At 51.3% G+C, this 22,444-nt stretch overlaps 1 protein-coding gene across 9 annotated transcripts in view; it reads right to left on the reverse strand.

Annotated features, from left to right (window-relative positions):
• The window catches only part of RBFOX3 (RNA binding fox-1 homolog 3), a 352,510-nt gene that overhangs the window by 238,903 nt on the left and 91,163 nt on the right, over positions 1–22,444 (reverse strand). For 5 of the 9 annotated variants that reach the window (XM_073311010.2, XM_073311006.2, XM_073311005.2 and 2 more), the window contains exon 1: positions 7,984–8,297. The gene's annotated coding sequence lies outside the window, so the exon portion shown is untranslated. Of the gene's footprint in view, positions 1–7,983; positions 8,298–18,150; positions 18,278–22,444 lie in introns of those variants that run through there. The other 4 variants (XM_073311003.2, XM_073311011.2, XM_073311008.2 and 1 more) reach the window with 1 other exon arrangement.

Below are 22,444 nucleotides of genomic sequence, written 5' to 3' on the forward strand. Positions count from 1 at the left end.
AAAACAGACTCCAACGAGAGACTGCTGAATTGGAATTAATTTGCAAACTGGATACAATTAACTCAGGCTTGAACAGAGACTGGGAGTGGATGAGTCATTACACAAAGTAAAACTATTTCTCCATGTTTATTTCCCCCCCCCAACTGTTCCTCAGACATTCTTTGCAAAAAGAAAAGGAGTACTTGTGGCACCTTAGAGACTACTCACGAAAGCTCATGCTCAAATAAATTGGTTAGTCTCTAAGGTGCCACAAGTCCTCCTTTTCTTTTTGCAAAGACAGACTAACACGGCTGTTACTCTGAAATCAGACATTCTTGTTAACTGCTGGAAATGGCCCACCTTGATTATCACTACAAAAGGTTTTCTCTCCCCCCCCCCGCCCCCCGTCCTGCTGGTAATAGCTCATCTTAAGTGATCACTCTCCTTACAGTGTGTATGATAACACCCATTGTTTCACGTTCTGTGTGTATATAAATCTCCTCACTGTATTTTCCACTGAATGCATCCGATGAAGTGAGCTGTAGCTCACAAAAGCTTATGCTCAAATAAATTGGTTAGTCTCTAAGATGCCACAAGTACTCCTTTTCTTTTCAACACACATGCCTACATCACAAAACCTGCCTACAGTATAAACTGAGTGCCTCATGGCAGAGACCACCCCTCTTTGAATATCTAAATACTGCACATCATGGATGCTACCAGGGACAAATAATTCACACAGAGGCAGAATTTGCTCAAGAGATTCCTCAGGACTGGGAGAGCAGGTGGGGGGGCCTGCATGCCAGGACTCGGGCACACTGACAGAGCTGGCCGGGGGGGGAGAGGTTGCCAGGACTAGAACAGAAGAGGGGGCTGCCTCAAAAGAGGAAAAACATTGTTAAACCAGCTTCCAGCTCCCCCAGGATTCAGGAATTTCTCTGTGTTTGGGCTCCCCTTTTCCCAGACAGAGAGAAGAGCATGGGCAGAGCCAGGAGAACCAGCCCACATTGTACCTGCCTCTAGCAAGGGCTCTTGATGTTTTGCTTTCACATGCACCACAACTGACTCACACTTTTAAAAGTAAAATTGGGGGGGGACGGGGACAGAAAAAATGCCTTCGTACCAAGCATCAGAGAAAGTGGGGGAGCCCCACGGGGAAGAGGAAAGTGCTTTCTATGTAATTCACCTTTTGTCATTTAATCACACCCCCGTGATGTCAGCAGCAAGGATCCATTGAATTGCTGGGTCACAGGCTTGTATGCTGGGAAATCTAGGGAATGCATGCTTGTTTGCTCCCCCTCACTAAACGCTAACCTGAGTCAGAAAACTTTCCCTCCCTGATCTGTTCTGCCCTGCCAAGGATAGGAGATTTCCTCTCCTCTGAAGGAGCTTATGAAGCAGTGGGAAAATGCCAGAGTTTCTTTTTAGAGAAATGTTAATGATGCCCAGAGAAGAGCTAATTATGTGTCACGGACAAAATTTTGTGCCAGTCTCATACCACTACATGATCAAAGTCCCATGGCAGGGCAGCTATGTCTCATTTGGTCTGTGCGTATAAGTCTGGGGAGCAGGTGGCAGGAGTACGTGTGTCTCCTTTTACTACAGCATCGTAACTGGAGTTACGATAGGTCAGGCATAGGTGTCAGAGGGTATGAGTGGGCACAGGTATTTAACTAGGTTACTTAGCAATTCACTGACTACATCCATCCAAGAGCTCCAGGGATGAATTTCCCCCATAACACTGGGAAAACCTCAACAGCTTCAACATGCTTTTACCAGCCTGACAAATTCCCAGCTCTTAAATGTTTGGTGATCAAACTCCTTAGAGCTGCATGGACCAACAGGGAGCACAGCAACTGTCAAGGGATTAGATCAATGATTCATCTAGCATCCAAGGCCAATACCAGATGTTTAGAGGAGGGTGTAAGACCCTATAATGGGCAATTATGCAACTACATACTGACAGAACTCTTCCCAAACTTCCGCCTTATCCTCAGGCAGTTAGTGATTGCCTTTTGTCCTGAAGCAGGATGGTAAATATCACAGGCTCATTTTATTCTAGTCAGACTAGGGACCGAATGGCTAGGCAGCAGTTCTGCGGAAAAGGACCTAGGGGTGACAGTGGACGAGAAGCTGGATATGAGTCAACAGTGTGCCCTTGTTGCCAAGAAGGCCAATGGCATTTTGGGATGTAGAAGTAGGGGCATAGCCAGCAGATCAAGGGACGTGATCGTTTGCCTCTATTCTACATTGGTGAGGCCTCATCTGGAGTACTGTGTCCAGTTTTGGGCCCCGCACTACAAGAAGGATGTGGAAAAATTGGAGAGAGTCCAGCGAAGGTCAACAAAAATGATTAGGGGTCTGGAACACATGACTTATGAGGAGAGGCTGAGGGAACTGGGATTGTTTAGTTTGCAGAAGAGAAGAATGAGGGGGGATTTGATAGCTGCTTTCAACTACCTCAGAGGTGGTTCCAAAGAGGATGGTTCTAGACTATTCTCAGTGGTAGAAGAGGACAGGACAAGGAGTAATGGTCTCAAGTTGCAGTGGGGGAGGTTTAGGCTGGATATTAGGAAAAACTTTTTCACTAGGAGGGTGGTGAAACACTGGAATGTGTTACCTAGGGAGGTGGTAGAATCTCCTTCCTTAGAAGTTTTTAAGGTCAGACTTGACAAAGCCCTGGCTGGGATGATTTAATTGGGGATGGGTCCTGCTTTGAGCAGGGGGTTGGACTAGATGACCTCCTGAGGTCCCTTCCAACCCTGATATTCTATGATTCTATGAATATAACTGTGGATATTGTGATCATCCATATAAATAGCTCATCCTTTTTGAAATCCCATTAAGCTCTTTGCTTCAATAGTATCTTGTGGCATCAAGTTCCACAGACTAATTATGCTATAAAAACCATTGCTTCATCCCAGTTTAAATGTGTTGCTTTTCAATTTCACTGTTCTTCTATTATGACAGATGACAATCAGGAGCCCTCAGCTGGCCCGCTCTTATTTCCGGTAGATACTCTGAAATGAGTTGAGTAAAATTGAACGCAGTGCACTTGCCAACCGTAGAAGGGGGCTGAGGTGCTAGGCAGACACCTTGTTTTAATAAGATGGGAGAACAGAGGGAAAGTGCAAGTTAATCTGTCCCTCGTGACTACCAATGGGACACCATGCACCGCTGGCCAGGGCAGACAGCTCCAAGGAGCATGTAGCCCATGCACATTGTGCAAGTCACACTACACTAGTGGTTCTCAACCTGCAGGCCACTTGCAGCCCACTCAGCACACAGCTGCAGCCATTGTGACATCCACAGGGCCACAGAGGTAGTACTGCATGCAGACCACAATGGTAAATAGGTTGAGAACCACTGCACTACACAAACACACAGGCCTACAACTCTTGTACAGGCACTGGGTCAGCAGACAAGAGGGATTTACCAGAAGGTGGCGAGAGTTCAAAGGGGGGAATGCGGAGTCTCCCATTTACCCAAAGTTATTTCCTCATCCTCGTTGTGCATTGAAACTGTATGGTGATGACAACGCACCAAAAGCCACCTTCCCCCTCCTAGACGTGAGAACCTGCCACCACAAGCTGGTGCTCTGTATTCCATTCAGATCGCTCTTCGTTAGCTCGGCACAGAAATCGGAGCTGCTACTCAGACAGAAAGCCTCCATCCCATAATAAACAGCATGAACTATTTATAAACCTGAAAATGTCTTTATTATTATTATTTTTCCCCCAGAAAAATCTTACACAATACTCTTAACTACACCCCACCAAGGACTCGCAGGTCTGCAGCGCTGGTATCGCTTCCTCAGGCAGTGCCCAGTGGAACAGATGGCAGTGTGGGCGTTAGGTACCAGCCTCCTGGCAATATGAACATCTGTTACCGTTAGAAAATGCTAATTGCCGTCAATCAGGACAGCACCTACCCACATTTACATGCAAGCACAAAAAAATTACGCCTAAATTTCTCTGAGCACAACACTCACTGCATGCTAAGTAACTGGAGCAACTCAGACGCTGCAAGCCAGCCTGTTATGAGTGGCTACAGTTCAGATGTACCACGCCCAGGCTGGACTTACCCAGCTTACCCAGTGCAATGCAAATGGCTTGAGAGCTAGAAAGGAATGGTAGTCTCTTGCTCCCCTTTCCTCCTTCTGTATTTCTGGGATTTGAAATCACAACACCAACTGGCCCCACTCTTTAATTTCCAGTGCAAGCAGGAGCCATGTCTCTTTAAATTTCAGCATCCGGTGCACATCAGAGGAACGAATCCTGCTAAAATGCAGATTGAGGGAAGATACTAAAGCTTCTCTACAAGCTCTTCAGGATAACTGGGTATTCCTCTGTTGTCTGATTAAAACCCCCCTCTGCAGCTTCCCTCCCACCTGGCAATGGGCAGGGGCACATTCCTATTAGAATTTACACCCCCTCGTGCCAATTTGGTCCATGAACTCTAAGACGTTTATTGTTGGTGTGGTTCTCTCCCTCCCCACACCAACTCCTTTTGGTTAAAAAATCAGATTTTTCCAACACGACTCTGCAACACAAGTTCAAGCTACCTCAGAAGCGCTCTATTGCCTACTGCCAAGGGGTCCCAGGGAATAATGTCTAGTATGCCATATCTTTGAGTGCAAGATCTTTGGGGCAGGGACCATTTCATATTCTATGTTCAATAGAGAGTCAAGCACATTGTTGGCACTCAGATAATAATGGCCCTAGATATTTTTATGCAACTCAATCCTGACCTTTGGCAACCCCTGCTTTTCCAGGCTTATTAGATCTCCAAACACCTTCGGCTAATCCTCCATAGTCCTTCCCTGCAGTACCTCTTGCTATTGTAAAGCAGAGTGTCCTCAGCAGAGGCTGACAAAAACTCTCCAAAGCCTCTAAAAAGGGGGGCACTTGTACTAATGGGTTTGGGTCAACGGTGTATAACATCGAGATGATCTATTTCATTTGAGAGTTATTGGAATATAGAGCACCCACCCCTAGTCCTGCTCCTTCTACATTATCCACAATATAGGAACAAGGAGACTCAGCAAAATGTTACTATATCTCCAGAGAGCACACATAAGAACATAATGGCCCACTGGGTCAGAGCAAAGGTCCATCCAGCCCAGTGTCCTGTCTTCTAACAGTGGCCAGTGCCAGGTGCCCCAGAGGGAATGAACAGAACAGAATCCATCCCCTGTTGCCCATTCCCAGCTTCTGGCAAAGCATATCAAAGAACAAAAATGGCACCAACATGATTTATCAGCTCTGTCCCCAGAAGTTATATTAAGGGTCATATCTGACCTAATACTCTGTAATGTGGGAGGGGCCTTAGCTCTGCTAGCAGGGTGGGAACCCCACAGAGAACTGCAGCTGAACTCTTGCTGGCTCACTGGAGCAGGTGTGGCACATCGGACTCCATCAGGAACATAAGGAGGTGGAAGTAGTCCTTTGGCCAAAGGAGCTAGGATTTGAGGCAGACAGCTTCTCAGGGAAGGAACCCAAGGCACAGCCACACCTAAGGAAAAGGCTTATGCAAGGCAAGGGGGCAGATTTTAGGTGTTTGCTTGGAAGTAGCTTTCTGCAAGCCAGATCTCAGGAAGGGTAATGCTTGGAGTGTACAGTAAGTGTGCAGCATTCATCTGGAGCTGAAAGGGGACCCCACCACCTTAAAATATGAAATAGCAGCATCCTCTGCATTTGCCTAGGACAGGGTATCAGCTATCAATCTGTGATCAAACCCATGCTCTAGTCTGGAATACTCCACCACCACCACCACCTTTGAGCAGCACCGGCTGATCCCAGACTTAGCGTGCTCTTGCGCAGGCAGACATGTGTATGTTCCGGAGTGAAGTTAGTTAGTTCAGTCCACTTGTACCATTTGGTGAGCACACTTGGTTGTGGAAACCACACAGGCCCCAATTTACCTGGTGTCACTAACTCCAGCCCAAGGGATCAACAATTCAGTAAAAAAAAAAATCCAGCTCCCCCATGAGGCCTATAAGGGGATGTCTACACAGCAGAGAAAAACCCCACAGCTGGCCCAGGCCAGCTGACTTGGGCTTGTGGGGCTGTTTCATTGCTATGTAGACTTCTGGGCTTGGTCTGGAGGCCGGGCTCTGGGACCCTCCCACCTCACAGGGTAGACAGACCCTTAGGCACAGGAGTCAGCCCTGCCTCTGAGTTTTTGTAAACTCGTCAGGGCAGGGACTTGTTATCGTGCACTTTGCACAGTGCCAAATACCTTTCCCGATGCGAAACAAGCGTCACTCGATAGTCACAGCATTAGCTTTTTGAAGACATCATAAACAAGTTACTTTGAAAGTTATCGGTGTTAAAATAGCTCATCTGGTAAGAAATTTACAAGTTAAAGCATCAGCAATCCCCTTCACACCATTACTGGGTGACCATGGAACTATAACCCACCTGTCAGCACTGGCTCCTGCTCCCAGTCCATGGGATCTCTCACCCCAAAGAGCAGAGGAGCTCTGGGTCTCCCTGGCAAAACAGATCCATGCTGCACAAGTCTTACAGCGCACGCCTACTGCTGAGGAAACACGGTCTCTCCCTTGAGCCTTTGTGCAACCAGGGCCTCACCTGCTACCGCACCGTGCCCGCATCGCCACCCACCACACCCCCTAATTTCCAGCAGGAAAACCATGTGAAGCAGCTTCCACTCCCCATGCGGGGTTCAAGGGCTTACATGTCAGACCTCAGTGACTCCTGTTCTCTTGCCCCGCCCCTGGGATAACTGGTGAAACGGCGCGTGCCGAGTTCACACTGCTGTCCGAGTACGCCGGGCAGAGCGAGATGTGGCCCCTTCTCTCCCGACACTGCGGAGGCTGCAGAGATCCCCCTCTCTCTCTTCACCTGCATTTCCAGGAGCAAATCCCTCCACTTCTGGGGCAAAGAATCGCTCCTGTCGCCACGGGGTTGTGGAAGGGGGTGCAAGGGGACCCTCCCCGCAGGTGCTGAGGGGGCCGAAGGAGAATACCACTCTCTCTTCCAGCAGGCTCTAGACCCCTCCCCATCCATTTCCTGGAGGCCGGGGCTCTCTCTGCCCCCTGCTCATGGGCCCGCTGGTTCGCCCTGGCTTCCCCCACGCATCTGCCCTTGTCTCTGACGCTACCCCTCCCCCAAACTGGGCCAGGGCTGAGGCTCCCCTCCCCCCCCGCTCTGACCAACTGCCACTTCCAACTGCCACGGAACCTTCAGGTGCCAACGTTCCACCTGCCGCAGTGCTGCTCCCGAGCTGATCCAGGAGAGGGGCGAGGAAGGGGGCTTAACACGCGTATCTGCTCCCAAGCCATCACTGCTCCCTGCATCCTTCTGCTCTCGTCACGCCACTGGAACTCCCTAGCCAGCCTTGCGCGCCGCACAGGAGAGAAGTGCCTTCACAATGAGCCCCCCGGCTCAGAGGGGTGGGTTATCAGGACAGCGGGGCACCATCTCACTCGAGCCGTTGCACGTCCCTGGCAGGATGCTGGCGCTGTACAAGTGGGAGGTGATAGTAACCCTCACAGCCCTATATGGCACTGGGAATTCATGCTTCCCCATGCTTCAAACGCTGGTCAGACAGAGGCGCCGCTATCCGAGAGCCAGTTCCTGTCTGGTGCGAAGCAAGTAGGGACCTTATTCTAGTTCCCAGGGCACAAGGGTCCTCTTCACAAAAGCTGTCAGCACAGTCAGCATTAGCCGGGCAGGGCCAACATGCACTGGCAGGGAGCAGTTTGCCCAGCCATTGCCAGCCCTGTCCTGCTCTGGGGACAGACCAGGTGGGTGTACCCTGGTCTTCAGGGCCCTCCGCCTGGTACCACAGAAGGGTGCTTTTTTAAGAAAATGAAGTTACAGAGGGATATATATATATATATTTTAAATCTTCGCAACTGATTCAGAGCCTGGCTCTGCCCACCTGACTCACAAACCTGCTCCTTTGGCTCTGGTGAGACAGCTCATGTGAGCAAGGAAACATGGGCCAGTGCTTGCAGCTGCCATAATCTTAACTTACCTCTTCATCACTCCCTTCACTTGGGGCTTCCAGCTCAGCCAGCCGCACCACCCCGTGGAATCCACCGCGCCAGTTCAATGAGGTCACGTCCCACGGTGATGTCTTGCCCAATCATACACACTGCAGAAGCACCATCTCTAGCCTTTAGAGAAAGCCCAGCCTGGCCCAGAACTTCTCCTGAGAGAGAGAGAGATTGCCCCACAGGCTGGGGAAGTGGTGGTACAATGTTTGGGAGCTCTCAAGACATTTCCAAGAAGACCCTAAGCACACATGCATTATCTGGCTCTCATTATAGAACTGTAACATGTTGGGGGAGGCAGGTAAACACAATATATAGTTCATTCCCTTGTAACCATTACGTAATGGTTACCGGGCTTTGGCTCCTTCCCCTGGTCCACCCCACATCCCTCCTCAGGATTGGTTTCCTGACTAACTCCCACTGGTAAGAGCAGGTTGTAGCACAATGGCTTCCCGCTGCTCCAACCATTACTCAGCAAGGGAGGGAATCACTCCGTGCTCCAAGGTCACTCAAAAACACCATCTGTCCATGCACTGCATGCCGCTCCCCCAGAGAGTGTGCGAGAGAGAAATTATTCCAATATGCTGAAGGCCACCCTCCCCTTTCCCCCACCCTCCATTCTAGAGGCAGCCAACACAAAGTCAGTCCAACTGCAGTTACAGAGTGCTAGCTTGGTCCGGACTGGGGAGAGCCTGTGGATCTTGACACCAAGATAGCTGCTGAGCCTAAGGCAGCTACAACATCCCCTGGCCAATCTGCAACTCCCCATATAGCCCTCTGGCACTAGGTGTGCTGAGATCCCCCCCTCCTACATCATCACCCAATTACAAAGTCGGAAGAAATAACAGTCCTCTGGCCCTGGGACAGGGCAGGTGCTACTCTCTGTGCTCATGAAGGAGAGTGCACAGTCTCGCCTCCTCACGCCCACCCTGAGAGCCTCCCCTCCAGTCCCTGCTGCTTCCAGGCAAAGGATAAACACAGGAGCCTCCACCCGACAAAGTCCCAAGACATCAAACAAAGGGGATGGAAAACCCCCTTTTACCATGCAGCTGAGCATAGCCCCAAGGAGCAGAGAGGCTCTTCGGGTACGTCTACACTGCAATGTAAACCCAGGGTTATTTGGACTCAAGTGAGCTCACTTTGCAAAAGGCTTGATTGGTTCGCTCTCCATTGCAAACCCAGGAGGCTCTCTGACTGTGTACTTGCGACTGGTGATCAGAACAGAATGGGTTCATGCAGACCTGAGCTGCTGCCGTTTGCAAAGTGGGGGTGGCTTCTGTTTTCAATAGAGCAGATCGCAGATTGTTGGGCTAGAGAGGACTAAGGAAATTGTCCCGTGGAATTGTGGGATACTTCCAGATGACTCCCGGGACCCGTGTCAAGCAGGGCTGCATCTACACTGCAAAGCAGTAGGGCTTGGACCTTGAGTCCTGGCTTAACTCGAGCTCAGAGCCCCCAGCCCTGCAGAGTCCTGGGATCTTGGGTCCGAGCCCTGGGTTAGCACAATTGCAGTGTAGACACAAGGGGGTTAGGCTCAAGCCCAGACTTATATTTCAGTGTAGATATACCCACAGTGTGCACAGCAGCTAGCCACCCCAACTCTACAAGCAATAGCCCACCCACAGAGGCAGTCCAGGCCCACTGTGGTGCTGGAGAGACCACCTCATTGACATCAACACATGCCCCCTACCCACACCCTTGCCCAAAAGGAAGCACATTTGGTTGACAAACAACACTAGGAGAAAGTGTTTCAAGTGAGCAGAGCTGCTGGGACGCAGACAGGCTGCCTCTAAATATGAATGCTCCAGCCAGACAGGTGCTGGGAAAAGCTCCAGGCCAAGAGGGGAGGGCAAGCATCTTGTTCAGACCCATCCTTTAGCTCTTGCCATGAGCGTTACACATTGCCAAAGACAAAATACATTCACAAAAGCCAAAATTCTGGCTCTCATGCACAGCCCGCTCCGCCAGGCTGGGGAGGGAGGACTGCCCCCCGAAACAGCCGAGTGAAACAGTGCCCTGCAGCCACCACTCTACTCTCCAGCCTCCTGCACAACCCCATTCGCAGGGGCAACGGAGCAGCCTTGCGGGATACACTGGCCCTGCCCTGTCCATCCCCAACTCTGAAACACACCCCTCCCCCTGCACAAACCATGGTCATAAGGCCCTTCAGAGCCACAGAGAGGGGGCAGGAATGACCTCAGACATCATGCCCACTCCACACGTATTATTTATAATTCAACTCACACCCAAAGCAAGCCACAGCGTGAGCTCCCATGGCATCCTGACCATTCACAGACACCACAGGAGCAGCATCTCTGGCCATGCTGCCTCGGCATTGCCCCCAGGCAGAAACACATTACCGGACAGGCCAGGGAAGTGGGATATTTATGGGGAGTTGTAGTCACCTGCACCCTGAAATGGGTATTAAGCCATATTCACCATTCCTGGGTTGCCATATGTATATCCAAGGATATCGCAATGAGAAACCCATTTTTAACAAAGCCTTGCACACAGCACCTCTTTGCCCCATTTGCACCCACATAGCCACTAGCTGCCCACCCCCTACCATTCCTGTTCTCTTGGCCAGGACACAAACCTTTCAGGCTGGGTTGCTTTAGGTTCTTCTAAACTAACAATTTGAGTTCAAGCCAGTTCTGAACAAAGAGATGGCAAACTGTGACCTCAGAGATAACTCAGTCAAGAAATAAGCGTTTGACTTTGGTTTAGTTGCCATCTTATTGAGGGAAGTTCTTCAAGAGTGCCTAATGGATTTAGGAGCACACATACCATTTAAAGCCAACGGGATGTGTAGCTATTCAGAAATGTTCAACGTCTCCCAAAAAGCCCTACTCTCACGTGTCGCGGTTGTGAAGTACACCTTCTGATGAGAGAACCAGCAGCGCTAGCTATTCTTTAAAAAAAGAAAAGGAGTACTTGTGGCACCTTAGAGACTAACCAATTTATTAGAGCATAAGCTTTCGTGAGCTACAGCTCACTTCATCAGATGCATATCGTGGAAACTGCAGCAGACTTTATATATACACAGAGAATATGAAACAATACCTCCTCCCACCCCACTGTCCTGCTGGTAATAGCTTATCTAACGTGATCATCAGGTGGGCCATTTCCAGCACAAATCCAGGTTTTCTCACCCTCCACCCCCCCACACAAATTCACTCTCCTGTGTGTGTGTGGGGGGGGGGGGGTGGAGGGTGAGAAAACCTGGATTTGTGCTGGAAATGGCCCACCTGATGATCACTTTAGATAAGCTATTACCAGCAGGACAGTGGGGTGGGAGGAGGTATTGTTTCATATTCTCTGTGTATATATAAAGTCTGCTGCAGTTTCCACGATATGCATCTGATGAAGTGAGCTGTAGCTCACGAAAGCTTATGCTCTAATAAATTGGTTAGTCTCTAAGGTGCCACAAGTACTCCTTTTCTTTTTGCGAATACAGACTAACACGGCTGTTACTCTGAAACCTAGCTATTCTTTGTGAGCAGTAGTAATAATCAGTTCTTAGCACTTTTCATCCAGAGATCACCACACTATTCTCCCCATTGTACACAGAGGGAAAGTGATTTGCCCAAGGAGACATGGTGAATCAGTACTAGAGGTGAGAACAGAACCCAGGAGTCCTGTGTCTTATCCAGTGGAACAGAGTGCTTTGGCAACGCTAGGGCAAGGGATTCTCCCATCTCTGTGTCCTGCACAGGTCTGTGGTGCCCTGAATATTCCTAGCCCAGGAATCCTGCACCGGCACCCCAGCCCATGGACTCGCCTTTGTGGTCCCATTGTTGTGTTGCGAGATTGTTTCCATACGGGAGCAGCCAGCAGAGCCGCCAGCTCCCAGCTCTAGTGCTTAACGCTACATCTGGAAACTCTTCTCACCCTTAATTGTTCTTAATGCTTTAACACACCGAGTGACTAATAGACACTAATTGGGTGGCTTTAGCAGTGAGAGCATGCAAGGAACATGGCTGGCTGCGCCCTCTGTGCCGAGCTGGTATTCTCCCAGCCGTATATCTGCCATCACATTACAAACATCATAAATCACCAGCAAAAAAAAAAAGCTAGACTAATTCTCTCTGTTGTCCCTCTGCAAAGAGAGGCACAGAGCCTGAACCCTGAGTGCAGCAAAGACAACTTGAGACAGAAGCAGACAGCTTCTCTGACCACTTTCATTACTTCCAAAACCATCACAATAGCCTTATTCACAACGCCACCCCTCAAAACCATCCCATCACAGCGCTGACTCACATCGCACGGCAGCCACTCGCTCAGGGACGTTTGGTTCCACTGCAGGTAGTTATGAGCTGTGCATTCTGGACCTGTCATTGAAGCTCCACAAGTGAGAGTCAGCTTCCACACAGAGCCTGACTGGATCCCCCCCCCCCGACAATCTAACTTTCCGAAAAAGGCTCCTTTGTGCCCAGAACATGCCATTCTCCATCACTCCCTCAACAACATCCCACAGCACAGGACCTCTCTCCAGGGGCGTTTAGCACAGGATTTGGGGAAGCACACACTTCACCGTTACTGCTGATGCAGGCAAAGCTCCACTCCTGCTCAACCCACTTTTACATGCTGGGTACCCCCTGCGTTGGGTTCTGGTTTAACCTTCTGACCTCAAGCAGACACAAGAAGACAAGTGATAGATGGGCACAGGGGGCACAGTAACTTTCAGAGGATTTATGGGTAGCAGGATGGCACTGCTGGGGAAGAAGAAATGTGTTGTAACAAAAGGGCTCAGGGTTTTACTACCAGGTTATGAAGTTGGAACGGACTTGTGGATATTTGGCATAGGGCTGCAGTGGTCTAGTGAGTTATGAGCTTAGGGCCAAGAGTTAGAACTGTTGGGGTCTATTCCAGGTTTGCCACAGACTTGCTGTGTGACCTTGGGTGAGCCACTTAGTGTCACTGAGCCTCAGTTTTCACATCTGTAAAACGGGGATGCCACGGAGCCATCTTTGCAAAGCATCTTGAGATTCCCAGGGGCTTGCTAAGTATAATCATCATTATTGCACACCCCATGAGTGCAACACTAGCTAGCACAACTGGTACTATCTGCTCCAGACCAGCCTAAGATGTAACTAACAGGGAACAGAGCAAGACAGGGCTGGAAGGCTGGACCTCCTGGGTTGGGTCTAGTCGTCTGCTATGGCAGGCAACCCCACCATATAATCCTATTCATACATTTATCAAGTTCCTTCCTCAAAATAGTTGGGTTGTTTGCCCCCACTCTTCCTAGTGGGAGGTTGTTCCAGAACCTCCCTTCTCTAATAATGAGAAATCTTCTAATTTCCAGCCTACGGTTCTGCCTACACCACAGCCGATGTCACTCAGGGCTGTGAATATCCCCACCCCGAGTGACACACGTTACACCAACGTAAGCGCTCATGTGCACAGGGCTATGCTGCTCACAGAGGTGGGTTTTTACGGCAAGGGGAGAGCTCTCCCATCGGATAGAGCATCTGGTGAAGGTGTATATGTACAGCGTTGCACCGGCAGAGAGTATCAACACAGCTGAGTCACTGCAGCACTGTACTTATAGACGTGGCCTAAACGTATTCCTGGACAGTTTGTCCCCATTTGTTCTGGTGACAGCATTGTCCTTTAGCGTCAATAGCTCCTCGCCCTCCCTGGGGTTTACCCCCAACGTGTTTATAGAGAGCAATCCGATCCCCTCCGAGCCTTCCCTTTGCTAGGCTGAACAAGCCAAGCTCCGTTAGTCTCCTCTGGTCAGCTCAGCTCTCCACTGCCCCAATCATCCTAGCAGCCCTTCTCTGCACCTGCTCCACTCTGAATTCAGCTTTCTGGAAGTGGGCGGACCAGAAGTCCACACGGTTTTGCAGGTGAGAACTTGCCAGTGCCTTGTACAATGGCATTAGTATTCCCCTGTCTGTACTGGAAATGCATCTTCGGATCGCACTTACCTTCCTCACAGCTGCATCAGTCGTCCTGTGATTGACAAGTACACCCAGGTCTTTCTCCTTCTCTGTTGTTTCCAACTGAGAAACCCACAGCCTACAGCAGAAAGCCTTATTATAGGGCATGACTCTGCACGATTACATTTCATCCCAGGGTGTTGGGCTGGCAGATCATTCTGTTGGGGGATATGCCCTTGAGCAGACAGCCCCTCAAGGCCAGGCCCTTTGGCTCAGGGAGTCTGGAGGGGGTGTGGAGGCCTGGCCTGCATGTGCACAGGACCGGCTGTTCTTACCCGCACATGCTGAACTAGCAGCAGCACGGCTCCCGACTACATCTTACAGGCTGACAGGTCAGCGGCGGAAGGCAGCTGCCCGCTATCCAGGCTGCCAGCTCAGGCTCCTCTGCGACCCTGGGAGCACAGGGCGTTCACTGAAGTTGCACTGCAGTAGGAAATAGACTCAAGTCTTGTTACACAGGGGCTAAGCCTCCCTGGCCATGTTTTCTATAAATCTCCTGGAATTTATTATACGATAACTAGCCTGGAAAAGCTAAATTAAATCCACAGCCAAGAAACTGACTTTCAAGCGTGACCTAATTTACTTTCTTGAAGAAGGGGGAGGAGCTGAGGGGGAGGGATGGAGTAATACCTAGACGACCTCTCTTTGCAGCTGCTCACACCTTCCTCCTCCCCCTCCTCCTCCTCTCTGCAGCCTCACCAGCCACTTTGGGGATGGAGCTGCACAGCCTTTCATGTCTAAGAGGATCTAGCACTCCCACTCACCAGAACAAAAGCACCTCAAGGGCTCCCCTTTTAGATGTTTTTTCCTTCAAGAAGCACTTTCTTCCCAGGGGGTTCCATCACATTTCAGACTGACAGAGAGTATATTTGCCAAAGCTAAGTTACACTGTGTTCTCTCCTTGATCCAGGCCGTTTCTCCACCCCATTAACCCGATCTTCATGCAAAGCACCCAGCATCCTCACTTGAAGTTTGTGGCTTAGAAACCAATGCCCTCTTGCAAGGCCTCAAGCAAGAACAAGCCCCTCCGCCCCCCACGTGAGAGGGGGTTGAAGGATAGCAAGGAAAACAAGACAGCGAAAATGTGGGTGGGGAGATGCTAGGGGTTTGGAGAGTAATGGGGTGTAATGCTCTAGAGCCCAGAGGTTTCCAGACTGTGGACCACGGAGGCCTGACTGGCCACACGCAGCCAGCTCCTTCTCCTTGTTTCCAGTGGCTAAGGCTAGGTCTTCACCACAAGAACAGGGACATTTTGACTCAATGGGAAAAACCAGAGAAGCCCAGACACAGGTTGATTTTACCTCAGTGTAGTTGAGATCAACCCTATACTCCCCACCTGGGGTGTTAACCTTGCCTACTTGGAGGTAACCTCGCCTCCACTAGGGGAGAGCTCACTGGATGTCAAATACGCACCTATTGCTGCAGTGAATACCTAGCCTGAATCATAGTAAGAGACGCTACCTGTACATCAAACACTTCCCCCGGGTTATGATGTGACTGTAAACTGGAGGAGAGGGGGGTCCATTGGATGGCCCATGGAAGGGGAGGTGCCCACAAGACACTCAATCAAAGGCTGCCCTACACACCAGATGGAACCAAAATAGCTCAGCCACTAACTTGCTCTGGAATAGAAGTGACCTATTTCAGTGTTGCTTAAGTGGGTAAAAAACGACACAAGTTAAGTCAACGTAAGAGATTTATATTGGGCCAAGACCAACCGCAAGAGTCTGGCACGGAAACACCATGTTGTGCGAGCTAAAATCCATTTATTATGTGGTGCCAGGTTGTGTGCAGACCAGCCCTAAGATGTGCTCCCTGGGTGAAAAAGTCTGAGCATCCCCTGCTCTAAGCTTCCACCTCCATGGGATGCAAGTCTGGTGATCTGAGCCTACTCCCTTTGCCCAGTGACTGAGACACCTCTAAGCTTTGGTACAATTCAGAATGACTGGCAGCCTCTGCTCAGGAAACACTCACGACTGCAAGAACAGGGATGCAGGATACAAGCTAGGACTGAGGTGCATCAGCAGAGCTGTGTGTGGGGTGCCCTTGGACCACAATAGCTAGCGGGGCTACGAGAGGACTGCAGTGTACTGGCAGAGTAAGAGTGGGGGTTAGGGCAGGAATAGCCGAGTGCTGCTGTTCTGGACCGAGGTGCACCGCCAGAGTTGTGTGTGGGAAGCTTGCATAACAATGCCTGCCCACACGACGCCTGCCTGTAGCCAGCGTGATCAGAACCTCACTTGCATGAGCAACATCATCCACCCAAAGTTTGGTAAGAGACTAAAAAGCTTCAAGGTGATATACAGAGCTCAGCGTCCTTTGCTCCCTTCAGACTGATTAATGCAGCTAGGGAAATATGCCTGGGCAGCCTCTTCACAGAGGCAAGGCTTCTCTTTAATCTGTCTCTCACGGTGACCTCTGCCCCCAGCACAGGGATGAAGATTCTTAAAATCTCGTTCCTTATTTTACGATTTCACAGCATGCACTTAAGATTGACAAAAGAACGGAGAAATTAACGTGCAAAAAGCAGCCACTGCAAGGCAGAGAGATGCACAAAAGCCAGCCTGCCGAGCCTCGTGCTCCTCGGATACACAGCAGCAGGCTAGCTGGGGAGGGCCAGGCTGTTCCCACCTCCCAAAAACAAAAGGGACCACGAACTCCTGCTGCCAAAAGGTTACACGGCTGTGATGGAACAGAGCCACTGGGTCTGGCTTTGGCCCTTCTGAGGAGATGTCTACACTAGATTTTTTTTTTTTTTTTTAACCTGGGGTGGCTGCGACTAGCTATGTCAATGTAAAAATTACCTGGTCTCTGCTAGGATTTCACAGTGAGATCACGATCTCCAAGTAAAGACACTTTGGGGGGGGGAGGGGCCACTAAAGACATAGCCACTTCAGCATCTAAGAGGCCCTTACAGCCAGCTCTCCAGATCAGATCCTGTAAGGAAAGGCCACATTTCCAAACCCGGATGTGTGGTTTGCCTGGACAAACAGGCACAGTGGAGCAAAAGGGTCCTTCTGCATGTGCAATAGGTCGCCCCAAGCAAACAATTCAGACATTTCTGGAAAACCCACCCAAGACGTGACACAGGCCCAGCATCAGTACTCGGGGTGGACTGTGAAACAGGTCTTTGCAACTGGGGGCAGAGGGGAGGGGCAACCAATTCTGCTGCACTAAAGGTAATGAAAATGGACAGAAAACCCCTTTTGCTGGCATTAGGCATCTTTTCCATCCGCCACCAGCTGAGGTCAGTGCTCTCAAAGTCACAACTTCCAGAGACCGTTCTACCCGGCCTTGCTCCATCTGTGATCCTGCTCCACCCCAACCAGTAGGTCAGAAGCCCAGCTCTGCCTGGCCACACCACAATCCTCCCAGGACACAGCGCACTTCACTGCTATGCTTAAGTCTGGAAAGGAAAGATCCTGAGGGCTGGCCTAGGGGAGAAGGTAGCAGTAGTGTAACCGAAGGTGTGAATGTAAATCCATCTTGTTAAACTGGTGTAACTGAGCAACGAACGGGAGAGGGGAGATGAAATAAGGGGAGGGGGGATACCACAGTGAGAAGGGGCCATATACGTACTTCCACAGACACACAGGGGAAGGGGGCGGGGGGAGCTATGCCACAGGGAACAGAGACAGTATTTGACAGTGGATCTCACAGAGGGGCTGTGGACATAGAACGTTAGTTTTGCATTATGTAGGTAATGGCACATGCACATTTGTGCGTGACGGTGCAGGGGTGTTTGCGCATGGGTGCATGCACGCACCTTGGTAATTCCTCCTCTTTCTCAGTAAGATTTTCCAGGTCTGTACTTGGAACAAAGCTTCTCCCCAGGCTGAGAACTATCTACAACCAGCTGGGGAGACAGCAGCCAGCAGGATAAATGCCCCCTGGATGTGCCCTCATGTCTCATCCTCCCACCAGGACCTGACCACTGTCTCATGGGGCCAGATCCTTCCTGCAGTCTTTCCCCTGAAGGTTCCCACTGTCCAGCTCCCTTCACAAGGGGCTGGAACCAGGGCACCTGCATAAACGTGGATGTGAAGCCCCCCTTTACTGGAATACCTGTGTAAGATTTCCCAGGGGAGTGCAGCACGCACACTCCTGCTCCCCACAGCACCTAGAAGGTAAAATCTCATGTCCCAGCTGTACAACACCCAGTTTCCCCCACCTCCATTCTGCTCCGCAGAAGAGTCTCACCTCCAAGGAGGGGCACCTCTCACTGAGGGCACTGTGGGTCTGGGCCTGGTGCCGTTAATTCACGAACTTTGCTGGCCCTCAGAATCGGAGGCAAGAGCCGTCAGGGTCTCCGTGGCAACTTCTGAACCTGAAAGAAAGAGAGAGGGAAACTCCAGATCCTGTTCCCATCCCAGTGTCCTCATCAGTAATAAAGGAGGGAGGAGGATGCAGACGGCAGAAAAGCTCAGTTGTTTCTAAATGGCACAGTTTCCATGTGGCAACAGACTTAATTAAGTCTCTTTTATTATTATTAGAATATGAGTGCCTCATGGGTGGCAAACCGCTCTGAATCCCACTTGCATTGGCCTGTGAGCAGAAATGCAACAGCCCCATCTACCCAGGGACACTTCCACCGCCTGAGATTGTGGGCCTACCATCCGCTTTTCTTGCCCTACAGGATGGTCCCAAGCAAAGCCCTGCATCATCTTTGAGCTTGTATCTCAGAAGATCCAAATGTAAACCACAGGTGCCTTCTGCCGCAGCCCTGGCCACTTGCTGCTCCTGGCCACTCACCCCTGGCTACAACACAGCATTAAGAATCCAGGAACCCAAGCTCCCACTGTGAATGGGAAGAGTCGGGGACCTCTGGCACGTGTGGTCACATCAGTGAAAGGAGAGAGACACATGATGCCCTATACAACCCTGCTACATAGGCCGCCCTGGAGAAGCACATTTCGCCCCTACCCTGCTGTCCCTGGGCACAAAGCAGGTTAACAGCAGACGCTTCATTCCAAGCACAAGCCTGCATAAGTCTGGGGGCTTAACATTCCCTGTGTTAACATCTCTGGCTCAGCCTCCAGGTCTGAAAGGGAGAAGCAGTGCCCTGCTCCCTAGCTCAGCCAGCCCCAGGAGTGCAAGTACCAAGGCAATTCCTCCCTTTGTAGGGTATGGATGGCACTCTTGGGCTGGATGTGTGGAGGGTGTCCCACAGAGCAGTGTTTGGGGGATTCTTGGCTGTGCTGTGGACACCAGAGAAAGGCATAGCATCTTTAAATCCTTCTGCCTGCCCATTTCTCCTCCTTTCTTTGAAAGCTGCAGCTTCATCCCACATTGATCGCGACAAGTTTGTTTTGTTTTTCGGGACCCAATGGAATGGAAAATAATTTAACAGCTTGTCCCGTATTATAATGGGACTTTTTCCCTTACTCCTCACTAGGAAGACCATCAATCACAGCACTGAATGGAATACATTCACCCCATGACCTCAGCCATGCAGTTCCCCCACCCCCCACCTGTGAATTATGGAGACCGCATCGCTCGGTGGGACAGGCTCAATGCTCCAGCTTCAAGCTGAAAGCAGAGATTTATCCCCTTGGCAGAATAGGGGGCAGAGGCCAGAAGATAAGTCACAGAAAAGCCGCAGGAGCCTCTCTCAAGGTCCTCCAAGGTTGGCTCATTAAAAAGCAAGGAAAGGAGAAAAAAATGCCCGCAGTAGCGCAGCTCACAAATAACCCTCCAGCTTTCAAATAAAAGAAAAGCTGAAAGGGAGCCTGGCACACCTGGGACGGGCTCTGCAGCAACGCCAGCTGAGCTCACCCGTGGAAACACCTGCTGGGAGGCCGTGCTGCAAAGAGCCTAGGCTGCAGAAGCTGTGAAATGGACAGCTCCCCGAGCACCCATCTCATCAGGGAGCCAGGAAATGACCCCATCAGTGCTCCTATGGGGGCTGCCACGCTCCATCTGGTGCAGCAGCGTGACAGCCCCCATCTTGCACTGCCTGCCGTGGCACTGGCGGAAGGGAAGAGAGAGGGGAACAGCCATTTCGTAGCCCAAGCAGCCCTTCGGACTCTAGCCAGGGGGCAGACGCAAAGCAGGGCAGGTGGAATCCACACACCACGCACAGTACCGCCTCTGCCATCTCGGAGGAGATGCTGGGAGAGCAGCTCCCTTCTTCCCCAGAGCTGCACAGCTCGCTCTCCTGCCCCCAGTGTTGCAAGGGCGAAGGGCAGGATAATGGGAGCAGGTGTTGCCTTGGGTGGAAATTGTTCATCATACACAGTACCAGCTGTTCAGCAGGCCCAGGAGAAGGCAGATCCCACTGACTATGGCACAGAAGGCAGCATCCCTCCCTCAGTGGTCATGCCCACCCCTCCTTCCCCAGAAGACCCTGACACAGCTGCCAGAGTAGAACCCACACCCCCAGGAACAGGCAGGGACCAGTTCTGTGGGATTCACCCCTCATGGTCCATAACAGGAGTAGGAACAGTAGGGCTGCTGCCTGCAAGCCTGTGCTGCACCCAATCCCTAACCAGCAGCTGTACCATGCGGGGGGCTGGTGGGATTCTTCCCTTCTTCCTCCTGCAGCAGCTGAGCTATTGGCCTGGGCTGAAGCCCCTCCTGGGAGACTGGCGCAGTCTTGAAGGGCAGCGTGTGGCCTGCTATGCACAATCGTGTTCCCTGGCTAAATAATTAAACCTCTGACTGGGAACCGGAGGGGCTCGGTAATTGAAGTAACCTCAGGCCGCGGAGGTTCCATATGGCCGGAGCGAAGCAATGCAGCCCCCAGCACCGGCGCCGGCCCAGCTCCCAGCAGGAGGCAGTGGGACACGGAAGTGCTGGGCAGCAGAAGGGAACAAACTCGCTCTCCAAGTGGGGGCAGCTTTGCTCTTCATGTTTCTCTCCATCCCCAACTGCCAGGCTCTGTGCCCTCCTCGCCCCAGCTAGGATGGGGTCTGGCTTGGGAAACGGCACTTACTTGGCTGCATGGGGGTGGTGAGAAGCTGCTGGTGGACCGCCCCAGGCTGCCTGCCCCATGCACTCTCACATGCAGCAATGGGCCCCCCCAGACCCGTTCCACACCACACACACCCAGAAATCCAAAGAAAGAACGCAGACAGGGTGCTGGTACCCCGGGGCTCTTCCCCAGCCCCCAGGAGCCAAGGAGAGAGGGCCCTGGACCTGTAGGGAGCCTGGAAGGAAGAGCCGGAGGCACAGGCAAAACGAGAACAGGGATACACCATCAGGAGCGGAGGGGAGCCTGGACAGAGATGCTGGCACTCGGCCAGACACCAGGCCAGGCCCAACAGGAGGGCCACTGGAAAGAGCCTGCTCAGATGGTGACTCCAGCAGAAGATGGCCAGACAGCTCAACCACCCGAGGCCCCACTCCTCCAGCAACCACCAACCTGGGGGCAGTTCTAGAATTCCCACCCCCAAGGACTGCAGCAAGGAGCCTGCAATAGCAAAGGTAAGGCGGACACCCATCTTGTTACCCCCGCAGCATGGCTCATCAGCTGCCATGACAGTCACAGGCAGATTCCCATCAGCCACTCCAGGAACAGCTGTTTACAAAGTCATCAGCAAGTAAAATCCATCTGCCCATTCCCAGACAGAGCATTGTCTTGTCTGGCCTGCACTCCTCACCAGCCAGGGAAGGGAACAATGGGCAGTACCTGCTACAAGAGGATCCTTCTTCAGAGGGGTTAAAGCAGTTTACACACAGCTGGCCTCCCACTGAAAGACAGGAGCCTATGGAGAGGGGAAGTGACTGGGCCGAGGTTATAAAGTCACCAGCAGAGGTTGGAATGGAACCCAGGAGTCCTGGTTCTCTGTTCCCTGTTCTGACCATTAGTTAACACTGCCTATGGCAGCCAGCCCTCCCCCTGCTACATGCATTGGTTATCCACCAACCTGCCAGGCTGCTCTTTCTCTCCCCATAGCTTGCTCCAGCCCTACAGTGGTTTAATATGTGCTGTAATGAAGAAGCCAGCAAACTTGGAAACTTTTAGGTGCTTTCCAAGAACGAGAACAAAGCAGCAAATTCATGTATTTCTTCTCAGTGTTCAAATCCCAGAACGTCCCCTGCCCTGCGATCCCGCCGCACAATTCAGTCACAGAGTCTCTTCACATGAACAGGAAATTGCTCCTGGAGGAAGCTGTGCCCACGGGGCCCTGTAGACAGGAGGGAGGCCGCAGGGAAGCCCTGTTGGGCGGAAGGGTGATGCTAAGCCTGTCAGTGGAGGGAACGGATCTATCCTGATCCTGAAGCCATTCTCTGCTTTACAATAACTAATTAGCCAGGGTGAAAGGTTACAGCAGGAACTCCCAACCCTGCTCCCCTTCATAGCCCTTTCCAAGCCCTCACTAATTAAGAACCATCTTCTGCTCATCACACGCTGAACTCAGTCACCCATCCCTGCCTGGCAGCATCAGAATCCACCACTGTCACTGAACCCAGGCAGCCTCTTTTCCCTGGACTTGGGGCAAATGCACTAAACAGCACCAGTCCTCTCCTAAATGTGCTATCACAGACTGAA

This window comes from Lepidochelys kempii, chromosome 14, assembly GCF_965140285.1.
Source record: "Lepidochelys kempii isolate rLepKem1 chromosome 14, rLepKem1.hap1, whole genome shotgun sequence".
Lineage (NCBI taxonomy): Eukaryota > Metazoa > Chordata > Testudines > Cheloniidae > Lepidochelys > Lepidochelys kempii.